Consider the following 18777-nt stretch of genomic DNA (forward strand, 5'->3'; position numbering starts at 1 on the left):
CCATTGTACAGCAAACTCTGCAACTCAGAATTGAAGGTTTTTCTTCCCCTGTGGTTCCTAACATCCTCCTTTCATTTAATTTCACTGCTTCCCTGCAGCTCTTAAAATATGATTCAAGGACAACTTTAGTAAAGAGGGAAGTTTTCCAGTTACCGCACCTGATTAACAAGGAAACGAGCATCCGTCTCCTTCAAATACAGAGGCATGGGCTTGTTCTTGAAAAGCAGACAGGTATTTTTGCAGTCTTTGCTGGCACATTGAAGGACTGTGCTTTCTGACTGTGAGTGGCCACCATGATCTGAATGTCAGTGACTGCATCTCTCATCTGAGTATCTACAAAGAAATGCCCTGCAGAATACCGTTTAGAGTCATTAATGCTGTAATAGGACACCATGAAAGTAAATCAGAAAGCAAATAAGACTTCAACACCCAGAAAAAGTTGAAAGCCACAAGCTGAACATGTTAGCTCATATAAGATTTTGACAGTGTTTCTATTATCTAGTACTTTGATGTTACTTTCTTTGGAAAATATCAGAAAATAAGTCACTGCTGGAGTACATGCAAAATGTTGCCATTGTCAATGCTGTGAAATATGTTCTTTTAAGGTAAATGGGAATGACATTCGCCTTTCAAGTAAGCAAGTAAATTTGGCAGTGGTTGCCCAGACATTTGATGGGGGTGCCTTTCCCTGTCTTTTTCTTGGAAAACTGAGTTGCTTATGCCTGATTCTTTTTTCACTTTCAGTAGTATTAAATCCTTAATTATAGCGTAGAGGATCATACCCTGCTTTGTGTCTAAATCTTTCAGCAAAAGCCACCCTTGGGGTACCAGTGAGCAGGCAGCTCCCACTAGGAGCTGTTAACATCCTTCATTGAACAGCAGCACTGAAACAGCAAAAGGAATGTCAAAAAGTTGTATGCACACAAATGCCACAATAATATCTTCTTTAGGACCTGATTCTCCTGTTATTCCAATATAGGGCATAACAAAAAGCACTCTGGTAAGGAAAATGGAGTCACACCGTGCAGCTTTGACCTCAGCAAAGGATCAAGTCTATTCCTCATGCAAGACATTACTACCAATTACTACAGCTGAAATATTTATCAGTAGTAAAATGCTTACAGCATGCTGTTTTAAGAATATGTTCTTTTCCTCAGAAAATTCATCCTCAAATTGTCATATGGGTCTGACTTAGAAAGAAAGGGAAGAAGCAAAGAGGAAATAATTAAATCATATCAAACTCCTCTGTGTCAGAAGTGCTGAATTTTTGGATTTCATATTTCCTCTCAGCAAGACTCTGCCTTCTCATTCCACAAAGTTGGTTTGAGTTAGAAATCAACCCAATCTTAAACAAATAAATAAATAAAAATGAAAAATTAAGCAAAACAATTAAACAGTTTGACAATAACAACAACAACAACAAAATTGTAGATTACAGGAAACATTAAAGCTTGAACCAAAACATATCTTTTCATTTTGTTCATTTCACTATGAAACTTGTAAAAAATTAGTTTTGGTTTGAACCAAACCAATTTTCTTTTCTATCTGAAAAACCCATTGCTTACTGAACTCAGCTAATCACTTCAGTTTCCTTTTAACTAAGGGGCAGAATCATGTATTTTCCGGTCAGTTCCCAAATGATAGTTTGGGACATTTTGAACCAATCCATCTATGTTTGTAATATAATCCACAGTAGTGCTGGACCACCCTCAAGCAGATAAGAAATAACATGTTATGGGAGCTATTGAACAGAATTTTTATATTGAATAACACAGTTAGGTCACACAGATGTTTCTTTTATTATACTAATTTTAAATTCCTATTTCTTTCTGTAACTTAGTATTGAAATGTTGGTTTTCTCAGTAATAATAGCAGTCCCTGCAGAAGAGTTGACTCTCTCTGTACCTATTTTAGGGAAAGCCCTACCTTTGGTAACCTACAAAATTGTTCATCTCAGAAAGTTGAAGGATCAGCTGACTGACAGGCTGTGACTCATTCAGCAATGAATAAAAAAAGTGAATTCATATTGGAAAAATTGCAAAAGAAAAACAGACAGAGCACTTTATTTTGAGGTCCAGGGGTCCGTCTACTTCCATTTAGGCTGGAATTACCCTGAAAAGTGCTGGAAATTTGTAGGTAAATTTAAAAAAAAAAAAAAAGTCTTTCCAGGGGACTAAATAGGTGTGAGATTTGTTCAGGAGCTCAGGATATTTCCTGTCTTATTTGAATCTGATAACCCCTGGACAATTCAAATCAAGTAGAAATCTGACAGATCCCTTTGCTGTAGCTGACTCACGGGACACAGAAGGACTGTATCAGAGTGCCTGAGTAAAACTTAATTAAAAGAAGATGTGTAGGCATTTTAACATGCACAACTGTTTATACATCTTATCTCCTCATTACAGGAAGGCATATAACTTCTACATTCAATGAATTCTGAACAAAAATGGTTTTAAGCCATTTTTAATATCCATGAAGCTGGACCGAAACCTCTGCTTATCTAAACTGTGTATCATGTAAAGATGTCTTTGTAATCTGCTTACTATTATACAATCACCATAAGAATCTCTGATGCCTTACAACTTTTTTTTTTTTTTTTCCCTTTGTTTTATAGAAAATGAAACAACATTAAAAAGTTTGGGGAGACATGCAGAAAGCTTGGATGTAGGAGTGCAATCACTACAGCTAGGGTTCCCCTGAGGTCATCTAGTGGGCTTTTTGTGGTCATAATTACTTCCCACTGTGCTTGTGGCCAGGCAGGCGGTGGGTGAACAGACCATGACTCTGCTTCCTCCGGCATCCCTTTGGGATGGTAGGGTGTTCCTGGACAGGACGGTTGTTGCACACAACTCACCTCCTGTGTCTGTCTTTTGCTTTGTGTCTCCACCACCAGAAGTCTTTCACCTTTTCTGGCTTCATCAAAATTCTGCAACTGATTTGTAGATGAGGCTGGGAAAAATCACCTGCTGGAGAATAAAGAGAGAAGGAGAGGTTATCAACTTTATAACAGAGAGAGATGTGGGGATCTCATCCTAAATATGAGCTTCGTCTCTAGCTCACTATCCATCTCCTCCCCCTCCTAAAGCAGGGAAAAGAAATGAATTTCTGCTGATACAGAAAAATCTACCCAATGAGGTGATGGATATTTATAGTTATCACATTTACAGAGTGAGTGATTTATATACTATTCAATTGCCCAAGCAAATATTTCAGTGAGCACAAACATGAAGGCACATTGCAAAAAGTATTAGAAGCAGGTTTGACATTGGGATTCAGTTGAGCTCTCTGCAGCTGATACCTAGCAGCTCTTTCCTGCTGGTATCTGGCTTATCAGATTTTAAAATATCTCATCAAAACTCCACTTCATTGACTTCAGACTTTGGTATCACTGGTCTGTTCAGTCAAGCAGAAACTGTGCTCTGCCAAGAGCTGAACGTTACCCTTCCGTAGCTTTGTAGTTTTGCCCATATAATATGTAGCACTCATATGCAAATATTTCTAAGATTATATCTTAGACAATAATTTATATAAATGCATTTGTTTGCCATAACTGTCAACCATGTTTCCTAGCTCAGGAAAAGGGATGAGTGTTCCAGATATTGGCCAGTTCCTGCTCAGAAGACGTTGTCTGAATAGAAAAAAGAGAGCATATTCATCTGAATTGTGGTTGTCTTCAGTGAAGGTGTCTCTGGGTTAGTCACCTTAGATTCCCTTGGCAACTAATGGAGTTCATCAATACTGTCAGCGTAATTTATGCTTAGTAGATAGATCTGATCCTAAAATGACCATTAGCCTTATAAAGTTATTGGTGGTACTGTGTAGACATACATTGTCTAGAAAGGGAGTCTTGACAGCTAGTTCACAAATAGACATCCAAACTTCAGCAGGATGGTTCCCATTTCTAAACCCTACCTAGGTGTATGATTACCATTGGGATCAACATAACTATATAGGATATATTCCATGTACTCTTCCACAGATGTCTGAGGAGCTGGGCCTTTCTTTTCTAACTTTATGTATAGGGTCACACCCATTACGAGACTGGGTGATGCATGTATGCAAGCATTATGCACATGTATTAAAGCTGATACAGGGTGAAGTTCTCACTAGAATACGTTTACATTTTCTTCACTGGGAAAATCAGTATGAATGGCTGAGTGCTGAGATTTTAGATCATGTTGCTGTGTCAGCTTTGTCTACGTGGTACAGATTTCTGTTAAGAAAATGAGGAAATGAATTCTTAAGGAACCGGTTACAAATATGTAAGTATCACACCCTATTATCAGTATAAAAGTGCCTGGTGAGTGCCAACTTTCTTACTGCCACATACTCTGAAGGAAGTATCTTCATCTTGAAACAAATTCTACCCCCGAGTTTATCTGACTTCACTCCATATATCTTGCAGTCCTTATGGCAATGCTTTATTCACCTGCCGAACACACAGAAACATGTACTGTATTTTTGCTCATGACTAATATGTTCTGTCATATCTGTCAGCTCATTTAATACCTACAGATGTCAAAAGATCCTGGGAGGTTCAGCAATTTGGTACAGTTCTCCAGATTAGATAACTTTGATTTCTTTGTGAATCTTCAAGTTTACCTTACAAATGCCAGGGTATATACAGTTCTCTATTTTTGAAAGCATTAAAGTAGGTGTAAACTCTGTGTGCAGTGAGATGATGCATCGCAGGGTATTTCTTTTGCACGATTGTTCCTTCTCATTTCTTTCTTTCTTTCTTTTTTTTTTTTCTGACCTTTGTGGTGTGCAAATATCACATATGCACTAGAGAAAAAGAACATGGAAAGCCTGGGACCTAATGGTGTCCTTGTGGATGTTCCTAGATGGATTCAAAAGTTTTCATATTTCCTGGGTTTGCAGCACTTTGATTTTCCTGGCAGCCTTGCTTTCAGTTTCTGACTGTCCTGTTGCTGGGAAGCTAACTATCTCCATATGTTTTTGAGAGGGAGCTAGGCAGTGCTTGATCACTGGGAAGAAAATCTGGCAACCAGCTCACTAAAGCCCTTTGTTTAGGAACCCCATTTGTTGATATAGAACACCAAACATCCCTTCTTCCTTATCAATGGAGTGATTTAAATTCTCATTACATTTAGCAAAAGGTTTTACTCCCACCCTTGCCATTAAGTGGCAGCTATAGGACCAAATGGAAATTCTTTCTAACAGCAAGTTATTGGTCTCAGTAGTGTTAAAGTGAGATATAGTGCTGTCGCCCTCCCCGCTCTTCTCTCTCCCCACACCCCCAAAAAAAAAAAGTCACATTTGCTATAAAATGTTTATTAGAGTAATGGAGTTGCCAAATTATTCGAAGTGATGTGTTTTTCATACACGTACCTACCACTCTAAATCTGTGCCAGACAGTCATCAGATAAAAGAGGAATATTTCTAAATGCAGATGAGCCATAAACAGACACCAAGACTGGAAGGAGTGTTAAAGCTGGGTCACAGTGAGTTAGGGTGTCTGACTCCCACAGGTTACTAGAATATTACATTAGGTATAGAAGAATAAATAGTGTGCTTGCTTACGCTAAGGAACAGACAGAGACGTATGTAGATCCACCCTACTATAATGGCTGACACAGAGCAGGCTAGCAGTAATTATTGTCCCACCCACTAGATGAATAAAAAATGAAGGAAGTCTGACTCAGAGACACGTCACTGTGTCAACAAATATCCGTAGTAACACATATGCGTCTTATGGACATATCTTGAGTTATAACATAATCCAAATACGTTTGGAGCACTATAAATACTTAAGGTGATTTTGAAGTGCTGGAGAAGTTACAAAAATTGTTATAACCCATTAAAGTAGGTTTAAAGCTCACTGTTACAGCATGACATAGAAGTTCTTCAACTAATACATGTAAAAAATGACAGTGTGTTCTGGAAATGAATATTTAACTTTCAGTAGAGTAGACTTTTTCCTACTTTTTCTGCCTGGTTAACTATTCATTTCTGGGGTGTGAGGATGGTACTAAAGGACTCTTGATTAATCTAGGAGTAAAAAAAAAAAACATTTTCTCTTGGCTATGGCAAGTGTGGAGCTGATACAGGGTCATTTTCTGAAAGCTCTGTCTGACTACTTGAGATGAACTGTGTATTTACACTAGCAGGATTTTTGCTATGCCCTTACAATTCTTTCATTTACTGTGAGTTGCCACAAAAAAAAAGCAATATGGAGTAAGTTTGCACTTCAAGTACTGTGTTCAGTTTTGGGCTCTTCACTACAAGAAGTACATTGAAGTGCTAGAGTTTGTCCAAAGAAAGGCAGTGAAGCTGGTGACAGGACTGGAGAGCAAGTCTTAAGAGGGGCAGCTGAGGGACAAGAGAAAATGGCCTCAAGTTATGCCAGGGGAGGTTTACGTTGGATATAAGGAAAAATTTCCTCACTGAAGGGTTGGAAAAAGCTGCCCAGGAAAGTAGTTGAGTCACCATTCCTGGAAGTATTTAAAAGATGTATAGGTGTAGTGTTTAGGGACATGGTGTAGTGGTAGTCTTGGCAGTGCTAGGTTAACTGTTGGACCTGATGACCTTAGAGGTCTTTTCCAACCTAAATGATTCTATGATTCTATGAAACAAACAAACAAAAACACTCAAAACCCAGAAACAGTCCCCCCACCAAAAGTAGCATCATCTCAAAGAATGTTGGAAAGAATATATAAAGATCCTTAACTATTGCATTCTGCCTCTACACTGCAAATTTGGTTTTCCAAATCTGGGGCCTGGTAGATGAAAGTCTTGAAGCAAGTTAAAAAATGGCTTAATTCTCTTATAAGAATATGACCATAGCACTGACTGGGGTTTAACATTTCGTGAAGGAGAGAATAATCCAGATCCTGTTACTGGTACAGGGTAATACCTAGGCTGTGGAGCCATGACATGGGGAAAGTAATGGGAAAGACACTTCTGGGGAAGTAAAATGTGTAAGGACCACTAAGTGGACTGTTGGATGGTAGTAATCTAGACAGGTAATTTATTGTCTTTCTTCCTTTCTTCTACTGTGTGTTTTTTGTTTATTTATTTGTTAGTTTGTTTAATAAGAAAACAATATTTTAGTTTGGAAGATTATCCTATCAGTAGGTAGAGTCACAGAACCACAGAACGGTAGAGGTTAGTAGAGACCTTCGGGTGCCATCTGGTCCAACCACTGCTCAAGCAGGGGCATCTAGAACAGGTTGCCCAAAACCATGTCCAGGTGACTTTTGAATATCTCCAAAGAAGGAGACTCTACAATCTCTGTGGACAGCTTGTTCCAGTGCTCAGTCACCCATACAGATTAGAATATGTTAAGCTCTTATCTGTAGATTTGAGAAGATGTATACTTAAAGGAATTAAGAAGGGTTAGAAGTGTAATTATTCCAGAAACTACATAAATGCACTGACATAATTATGCCACATCTGTGAAGAGCCTTCTATAATACAAGATAATAGCTGTGAGCAGTGGAGTCATGTTTCAATGACTATGCAAATCACATTTAAACACTTTGTACCATTTTTTTTTTCTACCAGTCCTGTAAAATCTTAATCAAACAAACAGCATTCTCAAGCACTCTGCGGGGTCTCCACCCAATATTTTTAAAAAGTCTTTGCCAGATTTGGCCAATTAGAATGGAGATCAGGTTTGACATGATTTTGTCATTGATTTACTGGGCAGGAAGGAAAATCATGCAAAAAGTGTGTGAAGTGAAGCATGTAGAAGCTGATAACAAGTCCTTTTCTCAAGCTAGCTAGCTGGTGCCAAATCTCACTGGCTGATATTCAGGCAAATGCAGGTGGAGTTGCTTCTCCACATCTGTATCTTGCAAAATATATATCTTAGTATTGGCAACTCCATTCTTACATATGGAAGGATAAAATGATTATCTTAGAGTCAACTCCTGTGATGGTTCTGGATGAGAATCAAAGGGCTCCTTTGAAGGCCCGGATGTATGGTCAAGTTACAACAGCTTTACAAATTATTGTGCATCAGGTGAGCTGTCAGGATTTCCAAGAACTGCTTAAGAACTTTTCTGGAGCCTCCACAGCAATGAGGAAATGTGGTACAGCTCACATCAATGGCAGGAGTTACAACAGAAAAGGTCTGACCTGTCCTCTCGATTTCAGGAGAACAGAGGACCCTTAGCACAGACAAAGTGAGATGAGCACAATTCAGACGTTCCTGGAGGGCTGTGCAGCAGCTGTATTACAAGTGGAAGTGACATACCCCAATGTCCAGCACAAAGGACATAGGGTATACATTGCCCTTTAATTTCTCCTGCTCAGCCCATGCCCAGATAAAAAAGTTTTCTGGTATGTCTGTGACTTTGCAGGTTTTCGTATTCCGAGTGCTGAAACTTCAGTCTGTGGGAACATTCTAGGCAAAGGATATTTCAATTATTTTTCTAGCCTATTTTTAAGGCCAACATACCCACAATTATATTGCCATATATTATAAAAAAATATGCTTCCAGAAAATGTCTGCAGCTACCCTGTGGGTGATATGACAGGAGGGAAAGAGGGTAATTGAACAGTGTGGGGATTATGAAGGCATTTGACTGGCAAACGGATGCTGTGGGTGATGTTAAAGGAAATGAATGATTCAGGATTAAGAAACTGGGAAAACACACAGATCTTTTATCAAACCATGCTTTCAAACAGTGGCTTTTGTGGTTATATGTAGTTATCTGGTTTGTCTTTTTGACCAGAAGCTGCTTGGGCTGTAAACTTTCTAGCGATCTATGTTCATACAATGCTAGACACTATGTCTACATCTAACCATGGGGTCCAGGAGCACTTCGCCTCTGGGGTCCAGCTGTGTGATGTGACGACACACTGTCTCTCTTCACAGCTTGCTTTTTGGTAACTAGGGTGTATGGGCAGGAGGCAGCTGCAGCAAGCTGTAATGACAGTGGAGGAACAGGGAGGCCGATGTGTGCAGGATGCACGCCCAAGTGCATCTGGTACTCAGCTAAGACACTATTTTTGAGACTCAGTCCAAACTGGGATCCTTTTGGCAATACCAAAGTACAAATAGAAAATATGAATTGGAAAGGGATGTCGTGCACTGAGCTGCACCCTGGCTATATGTACCCTGGCTGATTTGTTAGTTATTTCTGAGATTTTCCTCAAGTTTGTTCTTTCAGACTGAAGCTTCAAGCCCCTTTGAGTCCCTGTCAGCTTCACTTGACACTCCTGAGCCTCCTCACTGGTCTTAGCAGACTGTCATTCCTGGGCAAATCCAAGCACCAGCAGAATTATCTGCAGGACTGTGGCCAAAGCAGGAGTGCAAGCGGATCTACTGACCCCAGCAGCATGTTCATGGATGAAAAAGGATCTTGACTAATCCTTCCCTGGATCTTTGCCTTTCTCCTGCACCCCTCCTCTGTAAAAAAAAAATAAATAAAAAAACCAAAAAAGCCCTTCCCCTTCTGTCCATAAAATTGTTTCATTGAAAGTGACAACTCCAAATGAAGAAAAGGTGCATTCTGAAAACAAAGGTCTTGGCAAAGAATTTTGTGGATATTTTCCTCTATATTTTTGCTTGGAGAGTCTAAGCAGTGAATCAGTGACATAAAGAGAAAGACTGAGTTCAGGGAAAAGAAAGACAGTTCCTTTCTTTGTTTCTCCCCCTCGTGCCCCCCACCCCTCCACCCCTCCTCACCTCCTCCTGCAACATTTGGGCTTTCTAGCAGGGAGTCTGGAAGCTTAAGTCTTCAAAAAGGGGAGAGAGGAGAAAGGCAGCATGTCATATTTCTCTGATAGCTGGAACGTCTCAGTTTACATCTGTTTCCTGTACAAGGAAGTCCAAGGAGCAACGAACTCACCAGGAATAATAATGCTTGCACTTTCTTTTTTCTTTAAACAGAAACAGCATAGATGAACTTACATTTTGAGTCCCTGTAACCAGCAATTTCTCATTAAAAATATAGCTGGGAAATGGTTTAAGTATCTTTGTAAGCACAATCACATCTGTGTTAAATAGGCAGAGTTTAAATCGTGTTGCTACTGAACAAAGATATGGGTGGGTGTTTTTTGGAGTTCCCAGAAACTTAATGTCATAGGGCATATCTGACAGCTAGTTCATCCCTGCTTCCGATTAATGTGGGACCACAGGGCTCACATGAACTCACATGATTCAGAGTCTACATATGTTGCTGAGGGTGACAAGGCATCTGAGATTGCCAAAGCAACAGAGGAAACTGCAAATTAATTAGAATAAATTATTTTTTTCCCACCCTGGAGCAAATAATGAATTCATTTGTGAATTGTTATGGCAGAGCACAGAAATAGGATGAGCTTTTAGGAAGCTGACCTTGCTGAGGAAAATGTTCTTTTCATATGAGTAAGAAGACAATAGGAATAGCAAGACATCTGATTAACATGATCTCTGACCAGCCTTAGGAAAATCAGTGATGTGTTTTATTAGTGGAACAAGTATGTTTTTGTTTTCTCTTTGTTCTGAACTCTGGATGGATAAATGAAAAAAAATGGGTACAATCTGGAAAGGGTCTTTTGCTTTGTGTTTTTTTCCATCCTGTCACCGTGGAACTATCATTCACATTTCCGAAGAACTTGAAGAACTTTTGAACAAAGAAGTGAGACCATAGATGAAACAGTCTGAAATGAATAAGATTATTCTCAGTGCAGCATGGAGGTCTAACGCCAGAACATCTATTTTTGGTATCTGATAAGTCTCTTCATAAGTTTTTAGAGAAACTTTACTTTTCTATCCATTTGCAATGTAGAGACAAAGAAACAGAAAGCACAAAGAAAACAGTGGCATTGTTTGCCTAAATTATCCTTATTAAGATAATCAGGATATGGGCTATTCTTATTCTCCTGCTTTAGACCAAAATAAATAAATAAATAAATAAAGCCATCATGAAATAGCCACCTTATCTTCAGTAGAAAAGAAGTGAGGTCAGGATCATGCCAAATTACATTTGAAAACCTTGGCACAAGTACATTTTGGAGTCTGAAGGTATCCAACAAAGAGCAGCAGCAAGCATGCACACTTAAACACGTTAACTTCATCTATCAATGTATATAAAAGCAACTATGTTGAAACTACTCACAGGGCTGTGCTATTTCTCTAACATGATCCCAGTGTACCAGATGGCAAGTACTCGCCATTTCTGAGGATGCTGACATCTTGGATGAAACCCAAGGTAGGAAAAGGAAACGCTTTCTTCTCCCTTTGCTCAAAGCACAATAAATGGAGGGGGAATTGTCCTTATCTTGTCTGCTGGGGATGATCACAACGGCCTTTTAATTTTTTTGGAAGATTTGCTTTTTCTCCTTGTGCCAAGAGAGGAATACTAATATGGCTCAAAATACAGCTACAAAAAATTGCTAAGCTTTGATATAATTGTCTTTATCAAAATGGGCAAATATTTGTAATGATTTGGGATTTATTTTAACAATATGAAACACTGTTTATTCAGTGTTATCTAATGTGTAGAATTAAGGCACTTAAGGCTTCAGAAAAGATAAATTTATCACTAATGTAAGTGGTTAAATCAGTTCTGCTGTCCCTCCGCTGGCTTGTTTCAGTAGTGAATTTAGCATGCCCAACATACAAGATGCAGCAGCTGAACATTAAACCCAGTCCAGGCTGTTCCTGTGTTCATCAGACAACCGCACTTGTGACTCCAGGACTCACTTTGATGTCCCATCATTAGAATGCTGCAGCCATAGCTTAAGTGCCATTACCTTCGACTCACCTTTGTTCTGCAGGATAACTTGTATTCTCAGTAAAATCCATTCCTGTAGGAATCTTTATGATAATATATGCAAGACTGCGATGTCATCTGGCTAAGTAGATGCACTGCCTTTTGGGATCACACATATCCTGTTACAAGGGTCACTTGTTCCTCAAATGTGTCTGTCTGAACAGAGAGCTTCACAGCTTCTATGTATACAAAATATTGGACAGCTTTTCCCTGCCCCAAAATTGCTACATGGGAAATTTCTATGAACAAAGGGCTGGAAGACATGGATTGTTTAAGGCCATGTGCAAGTTAGATTGGACACTTTGCATGCTTTTGTCTTAGCTCCTGAGACTGCTTAACCTGCTTAGAGAGTTCGCATTACTTAGTTTTTTCCCAGAAGTAAAATACATCCACTGAATGTTGGTGTTGTCTTTCGTTTTCAATGAAGACCAACAGCAGTTGGCAGAGAGATTCCCCAACTGGCAGGAGGATGCCAGCAGCAAGAGTGGAAAGATGAGGCTGGGAATAAGAAGATTGCTAACGCAGATTTGCTGAAAGCAGCACCCTGGTAGGTAGACAAAGCATCCCTCTGTTTTGTAGGTGAGACTGTTGCAATTCTATTAGGAAATTTAAAAAGGAACAAGGAAAAAATTAGGAATAACAAACTTGAAATACACCTAGAGGTATAGGAACAAGATAACCAAAGTAGAAGTTTCTAATATGAGACATACTTCCTGCCAGGAAATGAGCCTGTTCCTAAAAAATACCAGGCATGTTGCTCATGACAAGGGAAGAGAAGATGAATTTGGTAAATAGAAGCAATTACTGAAGCTGGAATGACAACAAAGCATGCTATCAGGACAAAACCTGTAAACCAATTCGGGATCATGAAACAAAGAAAGATGCAAAAGGCAAAAATAGGCAAGACAGTATATGAAACTTTGTGACATCAGTTATTGAAAAAATATTCTGATATCAAACATGTTCCATTTTCTGGGTTTACTTTTGACCAGGTATATTTCTTTGAATATCAGACATTTGAAAACTGGGATGAAGATATGAATGAACATATTCTATATGGTATGCTGAGAACCAGATTAAGCTTGCAAATGGTTGGCTACAATAGCCAGGTAAAGAACATCATATTTCAATAAATTCACTTAAACAAAAGTGTCTTTTAGCACATTGATCTAATATATTGAATGTTATATCTTTACAAGTAGGACAGATGTACTGAAACAAGTAGCCTTTGTAAAGATAGAGGAAGCATCTACAAGATCCTGTCCAGATTTTTCATTCCTTTTTTTTCTTTTTTTTTTTTTTCCCCCCTGAAATCTGGGATGTTATCTCAGGAAACTAATAATTAATGGATATATATGAACATATAAAATTTTGGAGGGTAACTTATACTAATAAATCATTTCAAAAAAAAAAAAGAAATCTAGTCATAATAATAAGAATGATTTGTTAATTAGGAAATCTAATATGTTAATATATCATTTAGGTTTTTCGTTAACACAATGAATCTTTAAAAAACATTCAGTAGTGCAAATTTCTCCTCTCTTAAGAAAAAAAAATTGCTGCTGAGCAGTGACTTTTAACACACATATATATGTGTTATATATATATTATATATATAATATTCTGAATCTGTGCACCTATTTTTGCACATTGACAGATGTGCAGAAAACATTCCCTTGGCTCTAGGATCAGTATAATTACACCATCGTTGCTGCATGTTCCTGACAAACATTCAGAAAATCATGATTTTCTGTGTGCCCTTATGTTTTCTAAATCTAATAGTTGAATGTTTATTGCTTGTTTGATTTTAGCCAATACGCGTAATTGCTTCTCTCAGTGCACGCCAGCCTAGGCGTAACTTCAGACGCAGATTTGCTTTGGTACCCATTACATGTCTGTCTGTGCTCTTGTGGTGCTCTCTCCTGGCGAGAACCCAAAGGGATCCTGCCCAGTTACACCCTGAGCAAGATGGTAGGTCAGGCTGTTTGGTCTTAATGAGGAGACTCCTTACAATGAAAATTACTTTGTAGAGATGCCTCAGCAGTATTGCATTTGTGTCTTTAGGAGACAAGGTGCACTGATTGTTCCTTCAGCCTGTCATCCAACAGCTTCTCAAATTTTGTGCTTTTTGCAAGTGAATAGAAATGGTAGGGAGGACAAGGCAGTGGCTTTGCCCAGTGTCCTACGTAAGGAAAATGCCTGGTCTGCTAGCTGTCGTGCAGGCAGGATGTCTCTGATGGATTTTGTGTTTGCTTGTGGAAAAAAGACATCATACACTGGCGCCAGGGTACCTACAGCCTTCATCCAGGCAAGGTGGAGGTCAGGAAGAGGACAAAAAGCAGTTAAGGCTTTTTGTTTTAAGAACTTTATTAAGCTGTGTCAGTCTCTCTTAATTACAGTCCTAAAAAGCAGTTATAACAGTGTCTAAGGTAGTGTGTCAGTATGTATGAGAGAGAAACACAGACACCATAACAGTCATAACCTAAGAAACCACAAGATTGGCACAATAGTGATATATTTGACAATGAAACCATTTTTGTTAAATATTGCAGATTATCTTCTAGATTCCTTTGGGAAAGTACAGAAAGTTCCTGTGTAGACCTGAGGAAAAATTGTCTTATTGGTCTGTTAACACCTCTGCTGTTAATATAAACATTGGCAAAAGCTATATAAATACTGAAGGACTCTGGAAGGGCTGTGAGCAATTTAACAGCAAGAAGCTACTTTTTAAATACACTAAAATGAAATGCTTAATGTGTCCCAAGATGCATTGAGTGTTTGTGTGAGCAATTACATACAAACTCCATGTAATGAGCAACCTGAGAAAATGTAACTTGCACTACTTTAGAATTAATTAGTCCTTAATTAAAGACACAGTTGTATACTTGCTCTGGTTGTGATTAAAGTTCCTCTTCTGTCATTATTCACCTGCTGCTATGAAAATAAACACATGCAGCCTAAGAACCAGTGTGTCTTTTTGTTGTCCTTTGTTTGGTTTTGTTTGGTCATTTGGGGGTTTTGTTTGTTTGTTTGATTGATTTTTGTTGGCTTTGTTTGCTTGTTTGTTTTAAAGCTAGTTCTTGTTTTCTTGGGTAAATTAGGCCCAGATTCCCCACTCAGGACCCTTGCAGAAGCTCTCTGAACTTGCAGGAGTGCAAAGGAGTGCCTCTACTTGGCAGACCAGCAGCCAGGAGAATGATAAACCTCACCTTCATTTCTACTTATATTGTCTTAAGCATTTACCAAATCTACTGAAACTTGCCAAATGTAGAGGCTCTATTCCAGACCTCACTGTTACTGTTATCCCTCTTGCTATGTTTATAATTTACATTGCATGGATGATTGTGTGTGTTTTTTTAAGCAGATGCTTTAGAAAGGGATGCTGCTAACATGGCAGAGAGGTGAATATGCCTGACCTTCCAAGGTCCCCAAAGCGGGGATTCTGGGACGATGTGCAGAAGCCCTTTCTGGGAGCCTTGACCCTGACACCCCACTGCTATTGGAAAGAACCGGGGAGAAACCCAGATTTAGTTGCAGACTGTCCATACTCACAAGGAGTGAGATTTCTATTAACCTCTGTGAAGGAGGTACCAGTCCTGGGATGGCTGCTACTGGCCCACCGGGAGGAGAGAAGTGTTTACAGGTCTCTGGTGACAGACAAGAGACACTACCGGCCTTCCTCACATTCTGCTGGGCTCCAGCATTAGAAAAGGCAGTGGATCAAACTGTGGGCAGGTTTATCTGAGCCCCAAGCCACACATCAAGGCACTTGACTGAGCTCTTGATATGTGGCTCTTGGCAAGTGGAGAAGGGCCACTTCTTGGCAGAGCTTTGGTCTTCTTGTCCCTGAACAGCTCCAGGGGGATTACAGGCAAAGGTGTCTGCTCAACCTGCTCAATGAGCTCCTCGTTTCCCATAGCTGGAGGAATCATACACCTGTGGCTTTGTAAGAATGACCCTTAATTCACCTGATCCATGGTGATATCTCTGTCAGAGTCAGAATTAACATGTCTAACCTTAGTAGCCAGTTTTACAGACACATGAACTGAAGGGAACACGAGTGTGCTGACTACCACCCTCTCTTTACTCTCATTTTCTTAAAATTTCCCTCTTGAACCACCCTGGGTTTTGCAATGGACTTTTGCACCATGTGACTGAGTATTTCCTCAGGTTGTATTTTAACATGAGAGGGACAGCAGAGGAAGGGGTAAACTCCTCTGGTAAAATATTACTGCACTTTGCCTTGATATTCCAGTTATCTTTTTTGTCTGTTTTGTTAAAATGCCTGGAAGTCTTTGGGAAATTTGTGACCAAAAAAAAAAGTACTTACTCGTCTTCTTCCATTTCTTCTCCAACACTCTTCCAGCTTTAACATCCCCCATTTAATCTAAGCTTCCCACCTTCCCCTTTCCCCATTAAAGTAAAGGGCAAAGGAAAAAATTACTGTTGCTCAATGCCTTTGAACAAGAAAAACAACATTCATCTATTTAAAAACAGATAATTTCACCAACATTTTCACTGTAAAGAATTGTCTGAAAACACTGATATTGTGTCATCAATTCACAGAAGCTAAATGTCTACATACTTCCCATAGCCTTAACTGCAAGAGAGCTTTGCAAAATGTTATATTAATGTAACTGTGGCAGGATTGCTTTCCTAGGTCTACAGGCAACCTGAAACATTTATCTTATTTAGGCATCAAATTTAACACCTGACATTCATCTAAAATTATAGGATTTAAACTAAAATGGCATAATACAAGTCTGGTTAAACCAAAGGGTTAGGAGAGGGTGGGTTCTGTGTCTGTGGAAAACATACCTAGTAGAAATCCATTTCAGTGTTGGGTGTTTTTGTTTGTTTTTGAGTGAATATGTTCAATCAAAGGCTCTTAGCCCAAGGATGGAGACATGAAGTATTTTTTTGCTTTGTGGTGGAAAGCAGGAGCTATTACAGGGAAGGAAATACAGAAAGAAGAGGAGATGGGTGGGGAGAGGGAGAGAAAAGAACAGGGTATGGAGGAAGGTGGGAGAGAAAGAAGCACGCAAATCTAGAAGGGGAACACCTCTTTCTCAGCCAGACTGATGGCGAAAAGGCATTAAGCAGATAAACAGCAATTTGCTACTTAAATCCCTGTTCTACGCTTGAAGTATGTGCAGACCTCCCCATGAGGTCAGTGGGTGTGCCAGTCTGGGCTGTCAAAAAAAATACGTTGTCTGAAATTCAGACCCTGGCCTCCTGGGAGTAGCCGGACGTGGAATCTGGCGCTGGCTCTGGGATGAGTTTGACATTACTGTACAGAGCAACTGACGCTGGTGGAGGCATGTCTGAGGTGCAATTGTGCAAGGATTTGCTCTTTCACCCTCAGCTCATGGGAAAGTCTATCAATTTAATTAGTGTGACTAGGTTATCTAGTGGCTCTGGGTGCTTTTGTCGTTTTTTATGTACTGGATATCACAGTCCCTTCTTGAAGCAGGGAAGAGTGTTACCTGCTTTGCTAGATGCAGTGGCCTGAGTGCACCAGGAGACTCACAAGGGTGCTTTGTGGCAATGCAAAAAGCTCATGGGGGAGAAGGGAGAGGGTCCAGAGAACTGCCCTCCTCTCTGGCATGGCTATATTTACATGGACTTCAGTAGGACAGAATTTACTTATTCTGTCTGAGCCAACATTAACAGTCTGAGCCAACATTACTTCAATTAGTCAAAAAATTAAAATGATTCCAGTAATTAAAATGATTCCAGTAATTAAATACCCAACTTACAAATGCTTAGGGATCACTTCCTATTTCTCAGCACCTGTTTTCATCCTGTTGGCAGCAATTGTGCTTGAAATGGTTTACATATATATAATAGGAAAAGCAGTGAGTCAGCCACAAAAGTGAGCAGCATTCTTTGAGCTCAGTGGCTGGGGCAGAGGATCAACAAGAGGGCCAAGGGGGCATTTCCAGGCTTGAGACTGAGAAAAGCTAATCAGAAATGGAATGGATTCACTGATTTCTGATTTCTCTGGCAGGAGAATTTAGGCTAATATAAACCACTACTGGAAAATGTTTGGAGGGAGTGGAGTTATTGACAATGTAGGATTTTCTCAGTTGCTCTGAAGCCTGGCTAGTTCAAGATGTTTTCTGACAAAGGTCAACACTGATTGATCAGAGAAAATACCATCAATCTGCTGTAAAACAGTTGTGGTATCAACTAAATCCTAGTTTTCCTACTAATCCTGAAGAGAGACTAGAGGAACAGAGGAAGAAACATCTTGAGGAACAGAGTTTCAGTCTTTTCCAAAAAAATTCTGGCATTGACTTTTACCATCTGTGTCTTTATGTCTTCTTCAGAATAAATTGCCTAATTTAATCGTGTTTTGAAAAATTCCCTATTCTTAACTTTTTTTTTTAACACTATATTAAGACACCTAGTCACTGTACTTATTTTATTGCTTCCAATGTGAAGTTAGTATATTTGCATTTCATTAGATCTCTCCTTCTTATGCTACAAGTCAAAAGAAGACATAAAACAAACAGAAAAGCCTCCTGAGCTTCAGACCTGTTCCACCTTTATCGAATCAGGTGTAGAAAAAGAAAGTCCCCAGCTTCTAAGCACTTTATGCAAATAAGCATTAGAGCAATCACTTTTAAATAGATTGCACTGGAAGAAAGACACCTGCTAAGAAAAAGTCCAGAGATAATTTGGCATTCAGACAACAACCACAAGGGGAACTTTTACAGCTCTAAGGAGCGCACAACCCAATCGTTCTCCAGTAGAGAAGCTGTCTCTCAAGAAGCAAGCTTCTTTTCACAGAAGGAGATGATAGCTGTCCTTACCTGGCATGTACAATAAATATGGTTTACATTTTGGCTGAATTTTTTTTTTTTTTACTCCCTTTACTCTGAATTTACCTCCTAGTGGAGCACTTAAACTAGAGGTGACATTGCATCTGTCTGTACCCCAGTCCTGTCAATCCAGTTGCTGACAAAGAGGGAAAGTGAATTGGAGAGTCATGCAGCTTCAGTTCAGTTTCTGTCTCAAAAATAGATATCAATGTAAAGTAGCC

The sequence above is a fragment of the Anser anser genome, assembly GCF_964211835.1.
Source record: "Anser anser genome assembly, chromosome: 2".
Classification (NCBI taxonomy): Eukaryota; Metazoa; Chordata; class Aves; order Anseriformes; family Anatidae; genus Anser; species Anser anser.